Raw genomic sequence first — 25237 nt, 5'->3', positions numbered from 1 at the left:
AAATATCGGTTTTATTTATTGAACAAAGAATTAGATTTATCTGATCGTCGTGAGCTGAGAATTTATCAGTCTCACAAGGTGGAGACAGGAGGTACCCTTCCATTCTTGGATGTACTGGTCTCTAGGATAGGCCATGGGCTTAAAACTTGTGTTTAAAAACCCATGTGCAGAGGCCAGTACACCCATTATAGTTCAGCACAAACTGGGCAGCATAAGAATAGTGTAGTGAAAGCTCTACTAGATAGAGCAGGGTCACACTGCACTACCTCTGAGGAAAAAGAATGTGAAATTAGACGAGTCACAGCAGACCTTAGAAAATGCGGATACCCCCAGAGGATCATAGACAGATTTAGTAGAGGAATAGAGTCCAACCGTCAGGAACCGTTTGTTCCTGTGGCTACCTCATACATTCCTTACTATTTGGGCCTTACTGAGCATCTTGCTAGAGTTTTGCGGGGTTATAAAACACGCTGTGTGCAGTTTTCCGGGGCAGAGGTTGCACACAGTGTCGTCTCAGGTAAAAGACCCAATAGCAAAGGACCTGAGTAGTGGAGTAGTATACAGGAAAATATGCACGGATTGTGGGGAATGTTATGTGGGCGAGGCAAAACGACGGCTCTAAGATCGCCTGGGGGAACATGCAAATGCTATAAAAACCGCTGATTACAATAAGTCTGCTGTGGCCGAACATTTTTGGGAGAAGCAGCATCAAATCTCCCCTGAGAACGCAGTTATTGTGGATCGAGCGCATGGGTTCTGGAACCGTAAATGACTCGAGAACTTACGAATCTGTTCATCCGGCCACAATATTATGAATAAGAACAGAGGTATGCGTATGCATCCTCTGTTTGAAACTATCATCCTAAGTACGGATTAACGGTTTTGCTTGACACGTTCCCGAGCTGTTTCCGCTTCCAGTTCAGACCATGCGCCGATAGAACCACGTGTATAAGTACCGTGAGCCTGTTATATATGGACGTGCTGCAGGAAGTTTTGTTACTGCTGAGGAAGGAAGCCGATGCTTCCGAAAGCTCCAGATTTTTATCGTTTTTATCGCTTTCAATCCGATTTATTTTAGTGTATTTTATCGCAAGGATTTCATCATAGTTTTAATGATTTTTACAACGTTCATAATTTAATTTAATATAATAGCCGTTTTTGTAAATATTTATTTTATTTTATTTGTAAATATTTTAGTTACAGTAAAATACTTATATTTTCATGGTTGGTGTACGAGTCTATTGCTAAAAGATTTATAAATTGGCTCGGAATAGATATATAAGTGGTATTCCAAAGGAAAAAAAGACTTGAGTGGGAACGCCTGGTGGATCGAACTATCAAAAATGAAACTTGGGGTCTTCCCTATCAAATCATCTCTGGGTGGCTTCACCCTTCTTGCCCTAATGCTTCCACCACCCTTCCTAATTCCTCAGAAACTCTTTCTTGGTCTGCTACTATGAATTCTATGTTGGATGAACTTATTCATGAGGATACTGTAATCCCTGATGGAAACGAGCAAACGCTTCTCCGATTACAACACTTGGTTTATGAAGGCACTCCTGAAGAGGACCCTTTTACATCTGATGAACTGGACCTTGCCATTAAATCTTTCACTGATGGTAAGGCTCCAGGACTTGACCTTATCGAGATTTCCATCATTAAGAGGATTTGGCGGATTAAACCTGCTCTTTTTATTATATTGATGAATTCTTGTCTTAAATATGGCATTTTTTCTGATTCTTGGAAAAATGCCAATCTGAAAATTCTCAAAAATCCACACAAACCTGTAGATTCCCCATCGACTTCTTGAAGACCCATTTCGCTTCTCCCTCTTCTTTGAAAATTATTGGAAAAACTCTTGGTTTATAGATTTAAAAGCTATTATACTTCTAAAAATCTTACTTCTCCATCCCAGTTCGGCTTTGAGCAGGGTAGGTCTACTACTGATGCGATTAATCTCCTTCTTAGAACAGTTAGTGAATCCACTTCTAAATACGTTCTTTGTCTCTTCGGGGACTTCAAGGGGGGGGGTGCCTTTGACACCTTAAGGTGGCAGTAGCCTTGCGAGGTTCCAGGAGACCGAGGTTTCTTCTCCTCTCTATTCCCTCATTTCTAGTTATTTCAATCGCAGAAATCTTGCGGTCTCATCGGGCTACTGCTCTGTGATAAAGCCGATTTCTAGGGGCTGTCCTCAAGGATAAGTTCTTGGCCCTGTGTGTTGGAACGTGGTCCTTGATGGATGGCTTAAGCCACTCATGGCGATATTACAAATATAGCTTACGCTGATGATGTGGCCCTGCTGATCCCTGGTGACTCTAGATTAGAACTAGAAAACAAGGCTAATGCCATTTTGGAGGATCTGTCTCAGTGGTGTTCTGTCCACAAACTCACATATCTCTGTGCCTAAAACCAAACAGGTTCTCCTTAAGGGCTTCCTGAATTTCAACCGTCACCCTACTATCATAATTCATGATCAATCTATCAATATGGTTCGTCAATATAAATACCTTGGTATTATGTTACTTTTCTTACTCGTCTTACTTTTGTTTCTCATACTAAATTTATATTACAGAAAATCAGGTCTATTTCTAAGTGATTAATTCATACCTTTCCGTCACTCTGGAGAGTTAAAACTTCTACTCTTAGTATCTACTACAAAAGTTTTATCCTGCCTATCATTTGTTATAGAGATGGTGCTTGGGGGTTCCGATTACAAAATTTATACTTTCCAAAACTTTTATTACAAGCTCAACGTATTTTTCTTTTGGTTACCTGCATGGCATGCAGAACAATTTCTACTGATGCCCTGCTGGTTATTAATGGTAGGCTTCCTGTCCATTTTGAGATTATTTCTCAGTACCTTTCATTTCATAGGAAAAAACTAGCTCCTGCTTCTGTTGGAGACTTTTCTTTGGATTTTACTGTTCCGGTTAAGGAGGATCAGCAAGGTTACAAAATTTATTTTTGGAATGTTGGCAGCGTTCGTGGGATAACTCTTCTGTGGGTAGAACCACATATCTTTTCTTTCCAAAAGTTTATCTTAAAACCAAATCCCTGAATTGGCTTCAATTTGAACTGTGTGTGTTACCTTTTGTCTGGACATGGAAGTAACAACTCCAGACTATTTAAATTTGGTCTTGTCCCTTCCCCTCTTTGCCCTTGTGGTTCTGAGGAAACGGTTGAACATTCGGTCCTACATTGTGTATACTATGTTGATCTTAGATATGAATTGTTTATGTATTCTAATGTAATTACAACTGCAGATTTTCTTTCTCTTCTAGGGAAGTACTTGCCTACTTTTCTGATTACGCTGAAACATTTTTAAAAGAAGAAATTCTATTTTAAGTATTGCTAATCTTGCTTAATGGTTGCCTTGTATATAGCTTAATGTTGTTGTTGTTGTTGGATTTTCTTTTTTGGCGCAAAAGCAACTTTGGCCATATTGCGCCCATCTATTAGTATTACGTGACAAAGACGTTGGCGTTTCTTAATTATGGTTTATATCTGGCTAAAATATCCTATTAGTTTTAAATAAGTAAATATATTTTCAATGTTGGAGTTATCGCCTAGGATTTTAATAAAGTCAGGGAATCTTGAAGATTCATAGGGAGATGGAAGGCTGATTGTCGCGCCATGTGGTATTGTGGACATTCTGTAAGGAGATGTTTTACAGTGAGTTGACAAGAACAGTGAAAACATTCTGGAGGGTTTGCTTTGGTGAGTAAGTAAAGGTGCGTGAGATGAGTATGTCCAATGCGCAGTCTGGTTAAAATGACTTCTTCGTGCCGATTTTTACGAAGACTCAAATTCCATGGCTGAAGTATTTTTTTTTATTTGAAACAGTTTAATGTTTGATTCATTTTGGCACATTTGTGACCACTGAGTATGGAGAATTTGTTTTATAATAGGTCTGTAATCGGAATGTGGAACTTTGTAAAGCCTTAGGTTTGTATTTGTAGGATTCTTTGCTGCTCTGTCAGCTCTTTCATTACCTTCAATGCCTGTATGTCCTAGGATCCAACAGAATTTTACTTGCCTCATTTCGCTTTTGAGTCTCAAAAGGTGAGCTTGTATCAGATAAAGGATGGGATGCGATGGAGTCTGCCTTTATAGCAGAGCATGTATTGCATTCAATGAATCAGTGTATATATATGAGATGTTTCACATGCGGGGAAGATGCTATGTATTTTAAGGCCATTAGTAGGGCGAATAGCTCGGCAGAATAGCTGCTGCATTGGTTTGGGAGTTGCTGTGAGATAACAGTGTGTGGAAAGACCACTGCAGCACCAACTTTGGTATCTGTTTTAGAGCCGTCTGTATATATATGAAGGTAGTCAGAGAACTGTGATGAGTGGGCTGCATGCATCTGTTTTATGTTGACATTTGCCAAAGTGCTTTTTCCCCATAGTTGAAAATAAGTGTCACAGTTAGGCGTGAAAGTGTACCATGGTGGAATACTTATGCTATTATCCTCATGTATGTTGTCAAAGCTTAGGCCCCATTTTGAAACTATTTTGTTTAGTCATATTCCAGCTGGTTTCTTTACTGTGGGTTTATTGTTGTAGAGAATTTCCCACTGTGGGTTAAAAAGATATTGCCAAGTAGGATAATGAGGAAGACTTCGGATTTTAATTGCATAGTTTAATAGCAGCATTTGCCTCCGGAGATATAGTGAGGGCTCATGGGTCTCTGCGTATAAGCTTTGGACTGGTGAAGTTCTGTATACCCCTAAGGAGATTCGTAAGGCACTATGATGTATGGAATCAAGCCATTTGATGACACTTGGTCTACACGAACTATACACAGGGGCTCCACAGTCTAGTCTTGATCTGATTATATAGCATGGTATAGGTAAAGTAGTGTGAACCGATCAGCTCCCCACATCATTGCAGAAAGAACTCTGAGAATATTTAGGTTTTTTTTTGACAGGTTGTTCGGAGGCATTTGATGTGTTCCTAAAAGTTAAGTATTTTATCGAGAATCAGGCCAAGGAAACGTATACTATTTGCTAGAGGTATCAGCTGGTTTTCTAGTCTTATTTTTGGATCTGGGTGCATTTTTCGCTTTCTACAGAAATGTATGGCCATTGTTTTTTGTTGTGATATTCTAGCCATTGTTTTTAGTCTACAATTCTATTTTTTTCACTGCGCTTTGTAACTGCCTTTCAATCATGTTCATGTTTTGTGAATGGCACGAAATAGTAACATCATCTGCATAAAGGAATGTTTCCACTGTTTTCGGCAGGTCTTTTGTAATGGAATTTATTTTGATTGCAAACAAGGTTGCGCTCAGTACTGAGCCCTGAGGAACTCCTTCTTCCTGAGTATATATTTGTGACAGATTGTTTTGATATTTTACTTCGAAGGTTCTAACTTTCAGGAAATTTTTTCCCAAGAGTGGTAAGTTGCTTCGCAAACCAATGCTGTGGAGATAATTAAGAATGCCATATCGCCAGGTAGTATCAAAGGCCTTTTCTATATCAAGACTGATCATTATTAGATGCTCATTCCTTAGAAAAGCATTTCGGATATTTGCTTCTGCTTTTATCATGGGATCTAGAGATGATCTATTTTTACGAAAGCCGTATTGATTTATGTTAAGCTCATTATATGTTTCTAAAAACCAGGTTAATCTGTTGTTCACCATTTTCTCGAGGAATTTCCCGAGGCAACTTGTTAGGGCTATTGGACGATGATTTGTGAGGATCATATGATCTTTGCCAGGTTTAGGAAAGACAATTACAAGGGAGTGAAGCCAGGAATTTGGATAGTAGTTTTCCATATAAATTCTATTGTATAGCATAAGTAATGCCTTTAGAGATTTTTGATTAAGTCGTTGGGTCATTTCATAGTGAAGTCCATCAGGTCCCGCTGCACTCTTCCTAGGCTTAGCAAGAGCTTTTTTGCAATTCTGTGTTGAAAGGTTGGTTATATGGGAGTTGGCTGGTATTAAAGTTTAGTCTGTATTTTTCAGCTACAGTTTTCGTTTTCTGAAAGGATGGGGTATATGCCGAATACTGCTGATATATTTGCAAAAGTAGTTGCAAGTAAGTTTGCGATTTCCTTGGTGTTAGTTATCTCCTGTCCATTCCAGATTATTAGTGGAGTTGGAACTGAAATAAATTTCCCATTAAGTCTTCTGATTTTGTTCCATATGACACGGGTATCTGCATTTTTGTTAATTGTGGAAGCGAATCGTATCCATGAATCCTTTTTACTTTTACGCTGGATATATCTAACTCTGGCTTTTTTAAAATTTATGAGGTTGATGGAAATGGGATACTTTCGGCCTTATTCTTCTCTCTTTTGGCTGTACCGCATTCTTCATTCCACCACGCTGTGTCATGTTTATGATATTTTCCAGATGACTGAGGAACTGTTTTAACAGCTGCTATTAAAATTTGGTTTGTGACATGAGCTGTAGTGTTTGTGATATGTTTGTGACATGTCTATGGGCTGAGTGGTGATTATTTGTTCGTCTATTTCTGCAATTGTTTTATATTTTGTCCAGTCAGCTTTATGAAACCTCCATCTTTTTTTGACCATCGTGATGTGTAACATCATTTGTTAATATTTTGCAGACCACTGGAAAATGGTCGCTATTAAGAGGATTTTTCAAGATTGTCCATTCAATCAGTGGATAAAAGACAGGTGAACGTATGGAAATGTCAATTTCAGAGGCTTTGCAGTGGACAAATGAATGTATGACTCAATTCCAGTATTAAGGAGAGAGAGAGAGAGAGAGAGAGAGAGAGAGAGAGAGAGAGAGAGAGAGAGAGAGAGAGAGAGATTTTGCTCTTCCAATAATTCCTCAATCAATTTACCACGTTTGTCTTGGTGACGGGATCCCCACATGGGATGATGTCCATTTAAATCTCCCATGATACAGACCGGGGGTAGTAGCTGGATTACTAATGCTTCTAGGTCTGAATATGCATACTTTTGATTTGGGGGAAGGTAGAGTGAGACCAGTGAGAAAATAAACTGGATTGAGACTCGTACTGCAACTGCTTCCAAAGATGTTTGTAGCTGGAGGCGTTTACATGGAATTTTGGAGTCAATTAGAATTGCCACTCCACCATGAGCTCCACCGGAAAGGCATCGGTCTTGTCTATAGGTACCGTAAGGGTTCACCACTGTGTTTACTTGTGGAGTTAGGTTAGTTTCTTGAAGACATATACCTACCGGGTTATATTTGTCGATTAGGTTGCGAATGTCATCAATGTTACTGTGGAAACCTCGACAATTCCACTGTATTATTGTGCGCATTATATTGGCTTTGTATTTGTATCTGTCATTTTACGAATGGGGGTCTGCTTAGATCGCTCAGGCTTTTTCTCTTTTCTGGGGAAAAATGGACGAACTTCCATCTCTTCCTCAGCATCTATATCTAAGATTGGTTCTTATGAGATTTCTTTTTCGCATGTATTCATATGATCATGGGCAGAGAGTTTGTCATCTGTATCTATGTTTTTAGTATTTGTAGTTGACTGCGATATGGAAGGCATGTTTGGCGGAATTGTAACAGGTGTATTTATGGCTTGATTGGAAGTTGGTGTTGAGAGTGATTTTGCTGACGGAGCTAGGATTGAGCGAGCCCAATCAGAAATAGAGATGTTGGGTGGAACTGTAACATTGCTGTTGGACAGTTGCTGCATATGCGCGTGTTACTGTAATTGGTGATATTTGTTTCTTTGCTTCAGGGTAGGAGACTTTGTGCTCGGTTTTGTACTTCTGAATCATTTTTTCTTTTTTCTATGTTTCACAGTCTTTGGAGTAAGCGGAATGGTTGCCTCTACAGTTTGGACACTAAGGTTTGTGCAGAACATTCAGTATGGGTATGATCTTTGGATCCACATGAAGCACATACAGCAGACCCTCGACATACTGCTTGTGAATGCCCAAATTTTTGATATTTATAACATCTGATAGGGTTCGGTTTATACGGTCGGACATGACAGTTCAAATATCCGCCTTTACAGATGTTGGTGGATTTGGCAAGTTGAAAGTTAGTATGATGTTTCTGGTTGGAAGTAATGAGCCATCCTTTTTAATTAGGATTCTTTTAACCTGAATTACATTTTGGTCTGAGAGCTCTTGTTTAATTTCTTCCTCGGATACGTGTAGAAGATCCCATTCTGTTTTAACTCCTTTTGAGTAGTTTAAGGTGGCATGAGGTGACACATCTATGGGAGTTCCTCCAAGTGTTTTCAATTTAAGTAACTTGTCTGAATGCTTGGATTGTGTTGTTTCAACAAGCAGGTCGCCTGATTTTAGTCTGCGAACCATTTTTGGTGAGCCAGCAACATTCTCTAAACTTTTCTGGATCAGAAAAGGAGAAAGCTTTCTGACTAGCTGGTCAGCAAAGGAATGTATTATGAGGAAGTGAGGCCAGATATATTCTGGTCTATATCCTTCTTTTGTCTCTTAGCATAGGAAGGGTTGTAATCTTCCTGCTCTCTAGAATGTGATGGGACATTTTTTCCGCAAGAGTCAGTATTGGTATACAGTAGTCCATCTTTGCTCCTTCTGGCCCTTGGCAGATTGATTTTTCTGCCAAGATTTCCGGCCCCGCCACGGGGAGGCAGGAGCAGTGCCTAATGTGACCAAGTGAAGAGTAGTAGCGGTTAGTAATATACTATGAAAAAGAAGAAAGGTGGCTTTCCTTCCTTTGGAAAGATGGGATCTTTTTGGAAAAATGGGATCTTCTACAGAGACTTTTGTTACGAGAGCTGTTTATAAAATAAATAGATTTTTTAACGATAGGGACGAAAAAGAACTGTAAATAGCTTTTTGGAAATCGCACTGGAAGTACAGAGAAATCGCTTGGAACCCGGGACCATATAGCTTAACTTGCATATATGTATATTATTGATTTTGTTCTTGTTTTTGCCCTCAGTGTATGATACATTGGGATCTCTTATGTGGCATTTACTAGCGGACTATTCCTTAGTTTTAGATATGCTAGTACTAAAGCTGAGTTTCTCCAGGTGGCGTACTTCAGCTATTGGACTATACCTTGGTTGTAGCTGTGTTAGTTGTATGTGTATGACTTGGTTGTTGAGGACACTATGCTTTGTTTGATAAGCCATGTATTATATTTTCTATCGGATTATAACTTTGATAATTCGTGTTTTTTTACTTCAACTGGCGGACTATACCTTTGTTGTAGCTGTTCTGGTTGTTGTGGAATCACTTCATGTGTTCTTAGGATTGACCTGGGTGTGTCGGGGGTAAAGTTTTTTGTTTCTTATCCTCTTTAACTGTTCATTCAAAGTGTGAGTGATAAATAATTTCAATAATCTCAATTTTAATTTTATGTCATGTGATGGCTGTTGCGCTTTGAGGTTGGAAATAGTTTTTCTTGTCTCGCAGTTTCTTTTGCCTTAGATTTTCTGCTGCTTACTGGCCTTTCCTTGGTATTATTAATGTTTCTAATACCTTCTTTTTGTTAGGATGTTTTGTATTTATGCCATTAATTGATGTATTTATAAATATGTAATTATTCCTTAGAGTTGATGTGTTAGTGTACCTTAGTTTTACTAATAGAATACATCACTTTCTCGTTGTCAGTTTTGAGTCCTGGGCTAAGGCTTCCTATTTTTGTCACGTGTAGTTTTTGGAATTTATTACTGGGTAAATTAATTTTATTGTTTATACAGTAAGTTTTAAGAATTTTAACTTGATGATAATTGATGACTTATGTTTTGAAATAACTAATATTTGTTATTTCCTTTTGATGCTTGTTCTGAGCTTATTTTGATATGTATTCTTGGTAGATATTGTATATAGTAATTTATTTTTTTTTTTTTTTGGAAGGTTGCCCGATTTTCAGAAGTATTAAATATATATACAGATTATTCTTAGATTACTAAAAAAATTTTTTCAAATAATTCTGACTATGAGTTCTAGTCATTAAAATTATCTCTTTTCGTTTGCTTCTGAAATTGCTCTATTCTATACTGGGATAAATTGGGGGAGTACACATCGTAGTAGTAGTAGTAGTAGTGGCATGTGATGCAAGAAAGCAAGTGTATGAGCTTATGCAGCATCAGCCAAAAAAAAAAAAAAAAATCACACCATTCCCTCCAAATGCCTGTCCGGTTCCTCCTTAAATTTATTCAACCTATCAACTTCCACAACGACAGATGGAAGTTTGTTCCAGCAATTAACCACCCGCTGGCTAAAGGCAAATTTCCGCACATCTAATCTACATCTGTCTTTTCTTAATTTGAATTTATGCCCCCTTAGGTTCGTAATCTGAACAAGTGGAAGGATCCCATCAGAATTCAGCGTGCTCAACCCATTCAAGGCCTTATACACCTCAATCAGATCACCGTGCAGGTGCCTAGTCTCCAGCCACTGCAATTTGGAGCACTGAAGCCTCTCTTGATAAGAGGATACCTTCATTCCCCTCACCAATCTTGTTGCCCTTCTCTGTAAACGCTCAAGTAAATCTACATCCTTCCTAAAATGAGGCCTCCAGACCTGTACACACTACTCAAGGCGTAGCCTGACCATAATTCCTATATATCATTGACAAAACACTATGACCTGCCCTGGCAGCCTGTCTGCATTGCGCAGAAAACTTCATATCTGACTGCACAATTACTCCCAGGTCTTTTTCATTTTCTACCACCTTAAGTGTAGTACCACACAGTTGGTACGTTCCTCTGGGGTTACTTCTACCCATATGCAGTACCTTGCATTTGTCAAGGTTAAACTTCAGTTGCCACTTCTTAGCCCATCTGCCCAAATTATCAGATCCTGTTGCAGTAGCACACTGCCATTACTGTCATTAACAACCCTGCCAACTGTGTATCATCTGCAAACTTCGACATTAAGCCTGACATACCTTCATCAATATCATTGATAAATATACAAAACAACAGTGGACCTAACACGTAACCCTGTGGGACTCCACTAATAACATTAATCCACGAAGTGCAGCACCCATTGATTACCGCCCTCTGTCTTCTCCCACTTAACCATCGTTTTATCAATTGTAGCAATTTACCCTTAATACCATTCTGCTCCAATTTGTACAATAGTCTTCCATGCGCAACAGTGTCAAAAGCTTTACTGAAATCCAAATATATGATATCAAAATTATTTTTTGCATCCAGTTCCTTTGTAATCACATCATAATATCCTATGAAATTTGTCAGACTTAACAATTTGTCAGAGAGGACTTTCCCATGCTGTGTCTGAATTATTGCTGCAGTCTTGTCTAGATGATCCTGCAATGCATCTTTAACCAATGACTCCATTATTTTCCCTGGAACAGAAGTTAAACTAACTGGTCTGTAATTACTCGTGTCACCCTTGGATTCCCCTTTATGAATTGGGGATACATTTGCACATCTCCAGTCCGTGGGAACCTCCCCTGAATCCAAGGATGCTCTCATAATTATGGCTAAGGGTTTGCTTAGTTGCTTTGCCGCCTCCTTTAATATAACTGGATAGATCCCATCCACCCCAGGTGCTTTTCTTATGTTTAACTTCAACAATTTCTCCTCCACTTTGCTTTCAGCTATTACAAAATCATTAAGTATCCTGCTACAATTTGATATCCTTCTGCCATTCTCAAACCTTAATAACTCTTCATGTGTGAATGTAGATGCAAAATACTCATTCAGTTTGTTTGCTATCTGAGCAGGATCATCAACAGTCGAACCATCGATGTCAAGTGGACCAATCAGATTCAACCCCTTCCTTTTAGAGTTTATATAAGTAAAGAAATCCTTGCTGTTTTTCTTAGCATCTTTAGCCAAGGATTTCTCGTAATCTGCCTTCGTTTGCCTAACCTCCTTTGTGACTTGATTACAGACTAGCTTATATCTGCCATAGGCTCCTGAGTCGCTTGATAATTTATATGCATCCCATGCATTTTTCTTCTCTGTTACGAGTCTCATTAGATAACCATTTTGGCCTAAACTTTGAACAATATTTCTTAATAGGTATGAAACTATTAGTAGCTTCCACGATTAATTCCTTGAATGCTTCCCACTTAGAATTTACTGTTGGTAACATCGTCAGTTGATCCCACTGTACAGAATTTAAAAACTGTCGGAGACCACTGTACTCGCCTTTACGGAAGCAAAAACCCTTTCCTTTACCCCTGATGGTAATTAAATCTGTAAGTAAATCCCACGTCAGTACACTGTGATCACTGCCACCCAGTGCTTCTTTTATCTGCAAATTCCTAATACACGAATGATCACTGCTGATAACCAGATCAAGAGTATTACTTTCTCTGGTTGCCTCTCGAACATGCTGCTGCAAAAAACAATCATCCAATAAATCCACAAAAGTCTGACTAGTGTGTGAGTGGCCAACCCACAAGTTCCAGTCTATTGCAGAAGTGATACCTGTAGCCAAACTGATAAGTGTAAGATCCGGTATTCTGTAAATTCAGAATACCGGAAAAAACGAATATTCCAACAGAAACCATAAACCGTTACACTCAGAAGATCAAGCTGTATATATAAAGTAAGATCAGTAAGTAGTAAAAGCTCTATAAAGAATATATTTCAGGTTGATTTAAAATCAAGAACTGTATAAATTAATCAATAACTCTATAAATTAGAAGCTGTATAAAGAATGGATGGAACTTCTTGATTTCAAATCAAGATTCCGAAATACAGTAAGAACTATTAAAAAATAATATTTTTGTGGTTGGAATTTCTTATATTAAAATTAAGAAATTTCGTCAAAACAAAAAAATTATAAAAGGGAGTAAGTTATTTTTTATATTTATATTTTATATACATATATTTTCCTAATTTCTAGCTTGTTTGATTCTTGTTGTGCATTCCAACTGCTCTATCTGTTGATGAGTTTTGCATTTTACTCTGTCTGCTTTTTCCAAAATTTCTTCTCTATTTTTTTTCTTGTATTGTTTTAGTTTTAATTAGCACCAAAGTCTTTTTAAACGTTCTGCATTTTTTTAGAGTTACATGTTTTTTTTCTTTCAGTAATGTCTAATTACACAAGAGTCATAGGGAAACTAAACCACGTGGAAAGAGAAGGGCCAAAAAATAACAAAATTGTGATCAATGGAGATGACAATTATATAAAAATTACGGAGATAACAACGATATCTTCATATTATCTAAAAAGTTACATCTAGAAATCATTGGCAACGGAAACACAGTAATAGAAATTCATGAGCAAGATTCTGAGCCAAATTCGCCGTATTATTCTCCCGCAGTATCACCAAACTCCACGCGAAATCGAAATTCACCGTGTTGTTCTCAAGGACCATCATTAGTAAGGAAGCCTTGTCATTCACCACCAACAGAAAGAAACTCACCAGAATTAAGAGCTGACGACTGCTTTCCAAATGTAACCGATACTGATAACTTGCTCGAAGGTAAGCGACTCTCTGTGCTTCTGGCTCGCCGATCGACTGTTCATTGCTAGCAACCCTACTGCTAACTGCACTTTGATGACTCTCTCTGCTGGTGGGGGTGCTTTTCGCTCTTCGTTTACACTCCGACTGCTTCGTTTCGTGCTTCCTACTCCTGACTGCTTATGGTAGTGCTTTCCGCTCCTCACTGCTGGACCAGTGTTTCTTTACTGCTGACTAGTGACTCTTCAACTGGTGGTGTGTCACTTTTTCTCTCAATAAATAAGTTTTTAACAGTCCGACTGCTGACTTGTTGCTCTCCACTATCTCAACTAATGACGGATAGGGACGGCTCAATCAACCTACCAATAATCACAATTTTATTTATTTTATTTTATAGTTTTAATAGTAAAATATCCTCCATTAATATTCTTTGTATCAGTCTGATGATCACCTCGATTTTTTTTTTTTTTTTATGTGAACCCCAAGCACGAGAGGTATTAGAACCTAGAGTACTTAGTACCGTGCTTGGGTTGCAGGTTGACAAGATGAAAGAAGATATTTGTTGACATTGGACTTGAACTTCTGTAGACTGTAATTTTCAGGAAATACGAATGAAGGAAGGTTGTTCCAGAAAACCGCAGTTGAATGAATAAATGAGGAAGATGAAAAGTTGGTTCTGTGAGTTTGAAGTTGGACAGTAAATGGATGTTGGCTGGTGGCAGCACGTGTTCGGACTGTTTTAAAAGAGAGAGCGGGAATTATAGAAACGAATTCAGAAGAACAGTGCCCATGGAAGTATCTGTAGAAGAGGCATGCAGCAGAAACAGTACGTCTATGAGAAAGCGAGTGGAGAGACTCTGTTAGAGATGAATCATTAATTAACCTAACTTCCCTCTTCTGAATGGAATCAAGAAGCCTGAGAGAGGTTTTGGGGGCACCACCCCAGATGTGGGAACAATATTCCATGGCAGGGCGGATTTGCGATTTATACAGAGTGAGCAGCTGTTTGGAAGAAAAGTAACGAAAGAGAAAACCAAATTTTTTAGATGCAGAGGAAGCAATATTTGTAATGTGCTTGTGCCAAGAGAGATTAGAAGGCAGGGTAATCCCCAAAAGAGATATATCCTTTTGCCTAGAAATTGGAGTGTCACTAAAGATAAGCATAGGAGTAGAAGAATCCATTTTGCGAGATATAAGACAAGACTGAGTTTTAGAAGGGTTGAAATCAACTAAGTTGTCTTTGCCCCTCTGGAGAATTATCTGAAGATCGGCATTTAAGGAATTGGTAGCAGATTTTGAGAAGTTGAAGCTGATTGAGCAGGACAAGGTTTCTCAAAATGGAAAGTTGAATGCAATGTGCTATCATCGGCAAAACTATGGATAGGATTTCCAGTCAATGGAAGAAGGTCATTAATATAGAAGAGGAAAAGAGTGGGGGAAAGAACTGAACCTTGGGGAACACCGGCATTAGTGGAGAAGTTAGAAGACAGAGAGCCATCTACCATCACCCTCTGTGAGCGATCAGAGAGAAAACTGGATAACCAATTACTAAAAACAGTTGGCAAATCATAAGATGGAAGCTTGTTTAGAAGCCTTTAGGCCAAACATGATCGAAAGCCTTTGAGATGTCAAGAGCAACTACTTGTGTTTCACCGAAACTTTCCATTGAATTAGTCCATAAATGGGTAACATAAACCAGAAGATCACCAGTGGATCGACACTGATGGAATCCATGCTGGCGATCGTTGACCAGACGGAAGGTTTCGAGGTAGTTTAAGAGTTGGCGGTTAATTGATTTCTCCATTACTTTAGAAAGAGTGGAAGTAATTGCAATGGGACGATAATTGGATGGGAGGGATTTGTTACCCTTTTTAGGAATTGGCTGGATATGAGCAAATTTGCAAGCAGAAGGAAAAACAAATTTGGAATAAGAAAGTGAAAAAAGGCGGCAAAGAATAGGAGTAAGTTCAGGAGCACAGGTTTTGAGAACAAGTGGAGAAATACCATCGGGTCCTGGAGCTTTCTTAGCATCAAGTTTTGTCAAAATCCTTCTGACATCCTTTTGACTGAAGACCACAGGAGGCATTGAATGGAGCGTGTTGGGAATGGTGGGAGGTGTTTTACCAAGATCATTAATACACGAGTTGGAAGAAAAATGGAATGCTAGCAAGTCAGCTTTATCCTTGGCTGAAGTGACAACAGAACCATCTGGTTTGGACAGAGGTGGGAGCAGAGATGGGCAAAAGTGGCGGCCAATAGCTTTGGCAAGAGACCAGAATGCTCGGCTACCATTAGGGCAAGAAGCAAGTTTTGTACTCTTAGCCTGTTCAAACTCTAGTTTGGACTGATTAATAACTGCCTTACAATTGTTCCGAGCTTTGGTGTAGGCAGAAAATGAAACTGAAGAATTAGAAACAAGCCAATCACGATATGCAACATTCTTCTCTTGAACAGCCTTAGCACATTTATTGGAAAACCAAGGTTTAGATAAAGGACGAGATTTTGAAGTGGAATGTGGGATAAAGGATTTCATTCCTGCAAGAATAATTTCACTGACACGATCTGAGCAAACGTTGACTTCAAAAGTTTTGAAACAGTAATCCGACCAAGGAAAAGAAGAAAAGAAGTCTCTCAGGTCATCCCATTTTGCATTCTTGTAATGACAAACAACACGAGGTTGGGAATAGCCATGAGATAAAGGTTCCATTGGAGAAGAGACAAATCACCAAGTTGTGATCTGAAGTGCCTAAAGGACCTCTCACTTCGACCGTGTACTTAGAAGGGTTGTTTGTGAGAAAAAGATCAAGCGTATTGGCTGTATGATTAGGATTGTTCGGTATTCTTGTAGGTAAATGAACAGTCTGTGGTAGGTCATTAGTAATTGCAAAAGCCTCAGCATCTCGACCTGCTGGGTCGGTGTGACTAGAAAATGGAAGCCAGCTGGAGTTGTGAACATTAAAATCACCAAGGAAAATTACCTCACTGTTATGAAAGTTGGACTGGAGAAAGTCAAGTTGCAACGAGAGGAAGTCAAAGAGCTCCAAGTGATTAGTGGAGTTGGGAGAACGGTAGAGACAACAGATGAATTTGACACAATGAGGTAGAGAGATTTTAAGCCAGAGAAGATCAAAGAGAGGAGATTCCGAATTGCCAAGTCTCTGACAGGGAATATCAGAACGGACATATGCACAAGTACCACCTTTGAGGCGAAAGGAATCATACAGCGAATAATTTGGGCATCTGAGATGAGCAGTAGGTGAATCAACCGATAACTGAGATTCTGTCAGAAAAAGTAAATGGGGTTTGGCAGACTGCAAGTGGAAATGGACATCGTTGAGATTATAACTGAGACCACGTATATTTGTGAAATGAATTAGGAAGTCCTTGGGAGGTTTAGATCTTTTCGCAGATAAGCTTCCTCTATTAGTTTGACAATTCATGGTGTATTCAATAGTAAGAAAAAGTGGGTGGGACATGCTGTATGAAGTAATGAAATTTTTGGATATGGCGTACACGTAGTAAGAATATACCCAGATCTTTGACATAACGTGACCTCGACAATGCTCCCCGCATACACACTACTCGGACTCCCTCCAGTCAGTATCTGGCAGAGTAGAGGTAGCAAGATTATACACTAGCTGATCCAGAAGCCTCCTAGAGAGTTACCAATAGGTTTGGTCCGGTGTACTATCTAGCGGTCGGCCTGCGAACACCGTTTTAGAGCTGTACCCTCGAAATGTAAGGAATATTGGATCTCGCCACGACGTTCATCATAACCTCAAACGTCATCAATCATACTGCATGATGGAAGAGATAGGGAAGGGTTGACCGGAACTTAGCTATAGAGACTAAACATAGGTTCCACCACTTCAAGCCTCCAATAAGCAAAGTGGTGGTATTTCACCGGTTGATGAGAGTCATCTACCACCTAGTACTGCCTGGTAACATAGAGGGGCGGCATTCCTCCATGTGGTATGGGCGCCACACCTCGACCCCTGCTTACGTTGGTTCACACCTGGGTGGTCACCCACCATGTACTTGTGCATGGAGGTTATACCCTGGATTATTAACATTCTCACCATCGTGAAGGTGCAAGCAGAGGATTTGGCTGTTACAGACCGTTCGGACTTCGCCGAAATTTGGTCTACTTGACTTGAGTGTCACCCGAATATCAGTTCCATCAGCGTTTTAGACTCCCAGGTAGCAAGTACAGCTAGTCTGGCATATCTGAGAGAATGTCTGTGCCAACCTCAAGGACCAAAAGATTAACAGAAGGATTAACAGAACTTTTCGTCTGCACTCCCACCAGTGGTTCTAATCTATCACGATTATATAGTTCCACATAATATTCTTCATACCAGTGTTTTTATGATCCATCTAAACAATAATTACTAATTCCATTTTCCAGAATAAGTTTATTTTAATAGTACAGAAAAGGAGAATAATCAATGAAAAATATATTACAGTACAATCAATCTGTTCTGTTTTCATCACCAAAAACATTTTCTGACTATGTTGAGACTATAAAAATTATCAATTTTTTAAAAATTCTTTTTTATTTTTTTATTTAATTAATTTTTTTAAAAAAAAAATTTTAATTTCATTTTTTAAAAATTTCAATAAAACTAAGACAATTTCCAATGAATAAGTTTATTTTAATAGTTCAAAAAAGGAGAATAATCAATGTTTTCATCACCAAATACATTTTATGACTGAAAAGTCTTATAATTATTTACTTCTGCCATGATCACTAACGATTTACAAAAGAATAACCAAATACATCTGGTGTATATTCACCGTCCGACTGCTGGTGTCTCCACACTGTGACTGTTGGTTTGTGCTGAGCTATGCTGAGACTATAAGAATGAGGTTTTTTTTTTTTTTTTTTTTTAGGCACCTCCATAGCCAGGTGGGCAGGAGCAGCAGCGCGTAGCACACGCTGCTTGATTAGACCGGGATTCGAGCCCGTCACCACCAAATACGGAGGATGCGGAAAGGTCAGGGAATGACCACCGCATATCCCTGCGCAATATGGCATTAGTTGCTAATGCTCCAAATAACAACATTCTTTTTTTTTAATTTAATTTTTTTTAAAATTTTAATCAAACTAAGACAATTTCCAATGAATAAATTTTTAAAATTTTATTTTATTACCTCGATTAACAGTTCTTTTCAGCACTCCAAGTGGTTGACTGAAAACGAATTTCCATCAACAGTGATGCTGTAATATGACATATGGTTTTATAAATTCCATCACCAATGATGCTATAATACTACATATTTATAAATAAATATGTAGTATTTATTTATAAATAAATATGTTGTAACTGGTTTTATAAATAAACTATCCCCATTATATGATGCTTAATAATATTCTTCGTCGTACCAGTGTTTCCATGATCCATCTGAACATAATTACCATTCACACATTTCCATTTTTCAGTTAATATTCGATTTAGGAATATAGGAATGGTCAATGAATTTTTTTAATCCATTTTTATAAATTTAATTTTTTTAAAATTTTAATCAAACTAAGAGAATTTCCAATGAATTAGTACAAAAAAGGAGAATAAGCAATGAAATATTTGCTACTGTACAATCAATCTGTTCTGTTTTCATCACCAACAATTTAAACCACCAAATACATTTTCTGACTGAAAAGTCTTATAATTATTTGCTTCTGCTATGTTACTTACATAAGGATAATTATCTTTTATGATTTTTATGAATACCCTTTCTTCTATTACATTTCTTCATTTAAAAGTCCACAAAAATAAGTTTCAGTTGCTTTGAAATGGAATCAACAGAAAATAAGTAAACCGCACCACTGTTTTAAATAAGTATTCAATTCTTCTGCCTCGCAGACACTATCGCAACTGGGGTTGCATACCATAGCTAAATTATAACGTAATCCCCATAAATATAATTTTCTATTCACAAATGGATTGACACAAACATATTGGGCATCAGATATCAGGTGGTGCTTATAATTTATAATTCCCCATCGAACACTATATTGGTTGAATTATTCTTAAACACTTTTCCTACAAAACCTTTCCCAAATATTTCTATTAAAATGATAACCGTAGTGGTCCCTCACATAATAAAATGAGCTACCTTGTTTTGTGTTAAAGTAATGAAGGTAATAATCAGCTAATTTAAAGTTGCCCTGCACACTTCTTCTAGAAAACTTCAAATCTAATAAATCTTTCTTGATGTCTTCGAACCGAAGTTCCTCAAACTGTTTTAAAGATAAATCAGCACTTCTATCAGCGAAGAGAAACGCAGGAAGTCGATACATCTTGACGTATATTTTGTTATTAATTTCACCTGTTTCCGTGTACAATCCTATCATTCTACTAGTGCTGCAGTTTATTATCGGAAGTCCTGCCTAACCGGGAAATGCACGCGAATGGTCTTCGGTCATTCTCTCAAAAAGAATATATTATTAGTCCGTTTATTAAAAATAGCGAGTGTTTGCTTTCACCCCTTATACACAGCCTACCGGCTAGGAGGGTGTACAAAATGCAAGAATTGCAATTATATACAATATGAGAAGGGTGTACAAAAAGCAAAAATTACAATTATTTACAGTATTTACAATACAAGAAGAGTGTACTAAAATGCACGAATACAACTATTTACAATATTTACACAAGTGCGTATATTTATTTTATTGTTTACAAATTCACTTTATTGTCAAGATTATAGTTGAAGTAAGCTGTACGCTTCTGAGATGCTCTTCACTCTTCTAACATAGTGACAAGCTGCAAATTCTTCTAACATAGTGACAAGCTGCAAATATATTAGCGTAGTCTGGGATTAGGGCATGCATAAAGATCAGTACCAGTAATCGATGAAATTTGGAAGTTTGGTTCATGGATGATTATAATGTTCAATTTGTTATCGACAGTAATGTTCTTCGACGATAGTTATGATTAAATCCATATGAAGTTGATATGGAATTATGCACCGTGGGTCGTAGAAATAAAGAATCCACTTTTCTCACAGAATGAAAATAATTAATTGCATAATTATTCAAAGAATATGGAATAATTTTTGCTTTAGGACTAGAAACGATTCTGTGGAATAAACATTCTATTTTCTGCATTTTTTTTCTCACACACTTAAACTGATTTCACTTCAGCCAATGTCACTGATGTGTCTAAGAGTAAAACTTGTGCAGATAACGTAAAACTACTGTTGATAGTTTTGATATTATACAGTATTTATTTGATCAGAGGGCCTTCTTTTATACCTTTTATACAAAATTACATATTTCCATTCACGGGAAATTCTGGAAAATTTAAATTTTTAAGCTTTTCTAATTCTAATTTATTTTCCGTGTAAGATAATAATTCGTAAATATGATCTTCCTTATACCCAGAATAAAACAATTCGATAGCGTTTTCACCAATAGCACCATTTTATTTTAAAATAAATAACATTAAATTGTATTCGCAATTTGAAATTTTGCATCGTAGCTGTATATTATTCACATCGCATTCATTAGATAATAAAGACACGATCAAGGTCGTGGGTCGAAAATTATAGTGAATATTGTCGTGCAATCTTATAAACTTAGAATTATTTACACATTTTGGAAATCCTAAATTCGATTATTCGATTATTTTGATCGTAGCATTTTTATAACTAAATATCATTTTCAACTCATTCCATGTTCTTTCACTGGAAACTTTGTCGTCGAGTTTGCGCATTATTTTTTGAGTTGCCATTGAATGTAATTCGTCGTGATCTGTTACGTCCAAACGACCGCAAAAACTAAAATATTCTCAAAAAATCCTCTTTGATATGATCCGTAAGGGTTTCCTAAAAAAATTATTTTTTTTTCTATCGAGTGTTTGTTTCCGGCTAAAATAATCGTAAATATTTCCAGTATTGTCCGATTATTTCTTTATCTCCACCACTGAATCTTCAGATAAATATTTCTTTAATTCCTGGCAGCATCCTAACGCATTTTACCGAGCAAAGCGATTGTATTTGATCCGTGAGGTCCTCTTTTTGTCCTTAACTAAAGGACAAAAAATGTAGATCCATTATGCAACTTTAGTTTAAGAGAAATTTTATGGAAACTCAAAGAATTAGTAAAAAACATTTTATAAAATTAATTTTCTAAATTAAATTTCAGATATTCCCTGTTTTTTAACCCCTTCACCAGCAATAAATGGTATAAACGTTTATTTCTGTGATTTTAGGAAGAGATACTAACGCATCTGCCTTCCATAATATTTTCTTTAACTTGGGGATTGTCAGTTTTACAGACCCCACTTTCTGTTCTACACTATAACTCGTTGTACAAAATTTCTATCGCATTGTCCCTTTTTCTGTAACTTTGGGCTTATTGTTTATATTCGTTTTTACACGCCTTTTTGTTCTTGCATTATCTATGCTACAAAATTCCTACCGTGGAATGCTTTGTTTGGGAAGGACACCTCCCAGTGATTTTGTGATAATTGTACTCTTTTTGGCCGCATTATTACGAATCACCAGGTGCATCCCGGAAGCTTGCTTAGCCAACAAGACTAAATTCCTTCTCTTTGTTAATTGGGCCTTTATAAACCGGACCAAAAGAACAATAAGATAAATTAATTTTATATTTTTGTAATTTAATAAAAGGTCACTATTTGGATAAATAGGGTGAAACTGTTTGGAAAGTTCCACACAGATTTTTTTGCTTTGCGATTTACTGTGCTTGGATTATTATAGAAAGATCTTTTCAGAAAAATAAAAATTATATTCCTAAGGGTATATAAGTAAATAATTTTGTCTCTATTAAATTAAGATGAAGAAATACGATGAGTTGCAGTACATAAATTTATTTTAAAAATGGACATTCGCATGAAAACCATACTATCAAGTCTTTGTCAGTTTTTGGTTTAAAATCAGTTTACAATCTTCGCAATGGAAACTTCCCTTTATTTATAACTAAAGCAGTATATTGGCCGGCAGTAGTGGAAGAATTATTATGGTTTATTAAAGGTAGTACAGATATTAACGAACTAAAACAAAAAGAATGTTCACTTATGGGATAAACACGGTACGAGGGAATATTTGGACTGAATTGGGCTGTACTAACAAAAAGAAAAAGAGATACAGGACCCATTTATGGATTTCAGTGGAGACATTATGGAGCTGATTATATATAAACATGCAGGCATCTTACAAAAATGAAGGCATAGCTCAGCTTCAAAAATTGATTGATACATCGAAAACAAATCCAACCGATCGACGTATGATTCTTTGCTCTTGGAATCCCTGTGATTTGCAAAATGTAGTATTACCTCCCCGTCATTGTTTGGCTCAATTCTATGTAAATGATAAAAAAGAACTTTCTTGTCAGTAATATCAATGGTTGGCTGACATGGGTTTAGGAGTACCATTTAATGTTTCAAGTTATTCTTTATATATTTTTAATAATTTATTTTTAATAATATATAATTTAATAAATTATTTTTAATATAATATATCAATAATACTTGTAAAATAATAAGAGGAGTTTACCTCAATATAGTACGTAGAACACTTCCGTATGATACCCCTCCAGAAATTAAAACGGAAAAACCTAAAAAATCGACAACTTACTGGTACATTAGAGTAAAATATAAATAATTAAATAATCAATTTAACACAACTCAAATCAATTTAAAACAATTAAAAATCAAATTAACGTAATTAAAAGAATCTAACGAAAATATATAACACGATTTTCCTTCCTGAAGCTGCCAACGCTTTTCGACCGTATGTCGTGATCACAGGAATGAAAATTACCGAATCGGGTTAAACCTGAAACTTTAATAGTGATTATTTCTATTCGCGCATGCGCGAAAAGGTCCACGCATCGGAGATCAAATATGGCCGCCGAACATTAACAGAATTCTCGCGTAATTTAATTTCAACGGTTTCTGCAAGTAATAGTCGCGTATAATTATGTTGAACGTTAAGTATTTTGGCCCCTTTAAATAAAAAAGTGTTTTTCGTTAATGGCATGAAAGGCTGATTCTGACGCTGCTGAACGAGAAGCACGAACTGAGGCTTCGTGTTGATTTACACGAATATTAAGAGAAAATCGGGTCGAACCTTCATAAGACGAGTCGCAATCACCGCAAGAAATGTTGTATACTAGATCATTAATTTGTGTTGCGACCGCTGTTTGTGCCACTGTTCAACATATGGGACAGAAATAAAGTATTTTTTGATATTACTATTGTTGATTGGTGTAGTATTTTGTATCCTATCCTTAGCTTGTACCCTAATTCGGTTTATTGTGGTAATGGAATAACCCCTGTTTAAGAATCTGCTAGTTAATACTGTATTTGTATTTCTGAGTCCAAAGCAGAATCCGTCGTTGAATATTTATAGGCATTAAGAAATTGATTAAAGATAATCGATCTTTTCTAGGTGAACGGGTGAGAGCTTTTATAATGTAGAAGCATACCGGTGTTTGTAGGTTTTCGATAGATGCTAAATTGTATTCTATTCGAGTCCCGGGTAAGCGTGAAATTTAGAAAGTTTAATGACTTTGTATCCGTATTCTCCCTTTCCAATGTAAATTTGAGTCTAGAATGAATATTATTAAACGAATGTAAAATGTCTTGGATGGTATTACTATCGGTAATAACTAGAACATCGTCTAAATACCTCCCATAGTATGTGATACGGGGTCGAAAAGGTCTCAAATGTATCTGTTCAATCGTTGAGAGATCAACAATACTACACCAATCAACAATCAAATACTACACTAATACAATCAACAATCAAATACTACACTAATACAATCAACAATACTACACCAATCAACAATCAAATACTACACTAATACAATCAACAATCAAATACTACACTAATACAATCAACAATACTACACCAATCAACAATAGATCTCTGCCACTCAGGCTCAAACCCATTGGTAATCCAAAAATTTGTTTGTACACCTTGTCTCGAAAGGTGATGTAGTTGGCCTCAACACGTATGGAAAAAACGACTACATTACTATGGTTCAGTTAAAGGAACTGAAGTCCAGAACATACAATATTCCTGCACTTTTCGGTCAGGTAAAATTACACAAGACTGGGTTTCCTATTCGACCTATTGTTTCCTACAGGAACTCGGCATTTTCATCCTTAGCCACACATGTATGTAACATTATAAAACCCTTTAGACAGGTAATACAATTTGGGATTAAGAACTACGATACATTATTTAATAAGCTTAAAGACTGTAGACTAGGCGTGTAAGATGTAAAATCTTACATGTTTAATATTTTAAAAAAAAAGTGAGATTAATGTAAAATAAAGACCAGGAAATAGCAAAATAGGACAGTAAACATCACCAGTCACTAATATTATTCTAGGTCACTCACAAGGAATTAAAATTAGACAAGGTTGAATTAGAGAAGGGAGCGGTAAGCTATTAGCAATTAGGGGTACATTTCAGTTCCCACCATGGCAAAGAACAAACAATAACAACGGGAATGGTGACAGCGGCTACTGCGAGAAGGTGCGAACAATTTAGGGTAGGACTGAACGATACGTGAAGGACACAATCGGTCGGACATTCCTTTTGATCGAAGACACCTAGATGCCAGCCAGGTAGTAAATACGGATCAAATTGCTCCGGTTAGCAATCACATTGGCGTCTGACTGTCGGCGATGGCAAGGTTATTAGATCGTGTAAAATAAATCTGCTAAGGTTTAACGAGGGGTGGCGAAGGTGACGGCGAACTTCAAAGCAACGGATTGCCTGGGAAAAATTTGGAAATTTATTAAAATGAACTCTGAATATACAGCTTGAGAAATTTTAATGCACGAATAGGAGATAAAGAAAGTCGTAGAAAAGGAGAAGATTGGTTATAGGAAAAAAAAGG

The 25237-nt window shown here is 37.1% G+C and overlaps 1 pseudogene; it reads left to right on the top strand.

Moving 5' to 3' along the window:
• Positions 1-1456: 1456 nt before the first annotated feature.
• LOC150081184 (thymidylate synthase pseudogene) lies at positions 1457-22831 on the top strand (annotated as a pseudogene).
• Positions 22832-25237: the final 2406 nt, after the last annotated feature.

Source organism: Mastigoproctus giganteus, chromosome 8, assembly GCF_048544385.1.
Source record: "Mastigoproctus giganteus isolate SK-2022 chromosome 8, ASM4854438v1, whole genome shotgun sequence".
Lineage (NCBI taxonomy): Eukaryota > Metazoa > Arthropoda > Arachnida > Uropygi > Thelyphonidae > Mastigoproctus > Mastigoproctus giganteus.
The sequence above is the reverse complement of the archived record's forward strand: the minus strand, read 5'-3'. Positions and strand labels throughout refer to the sequence as shown.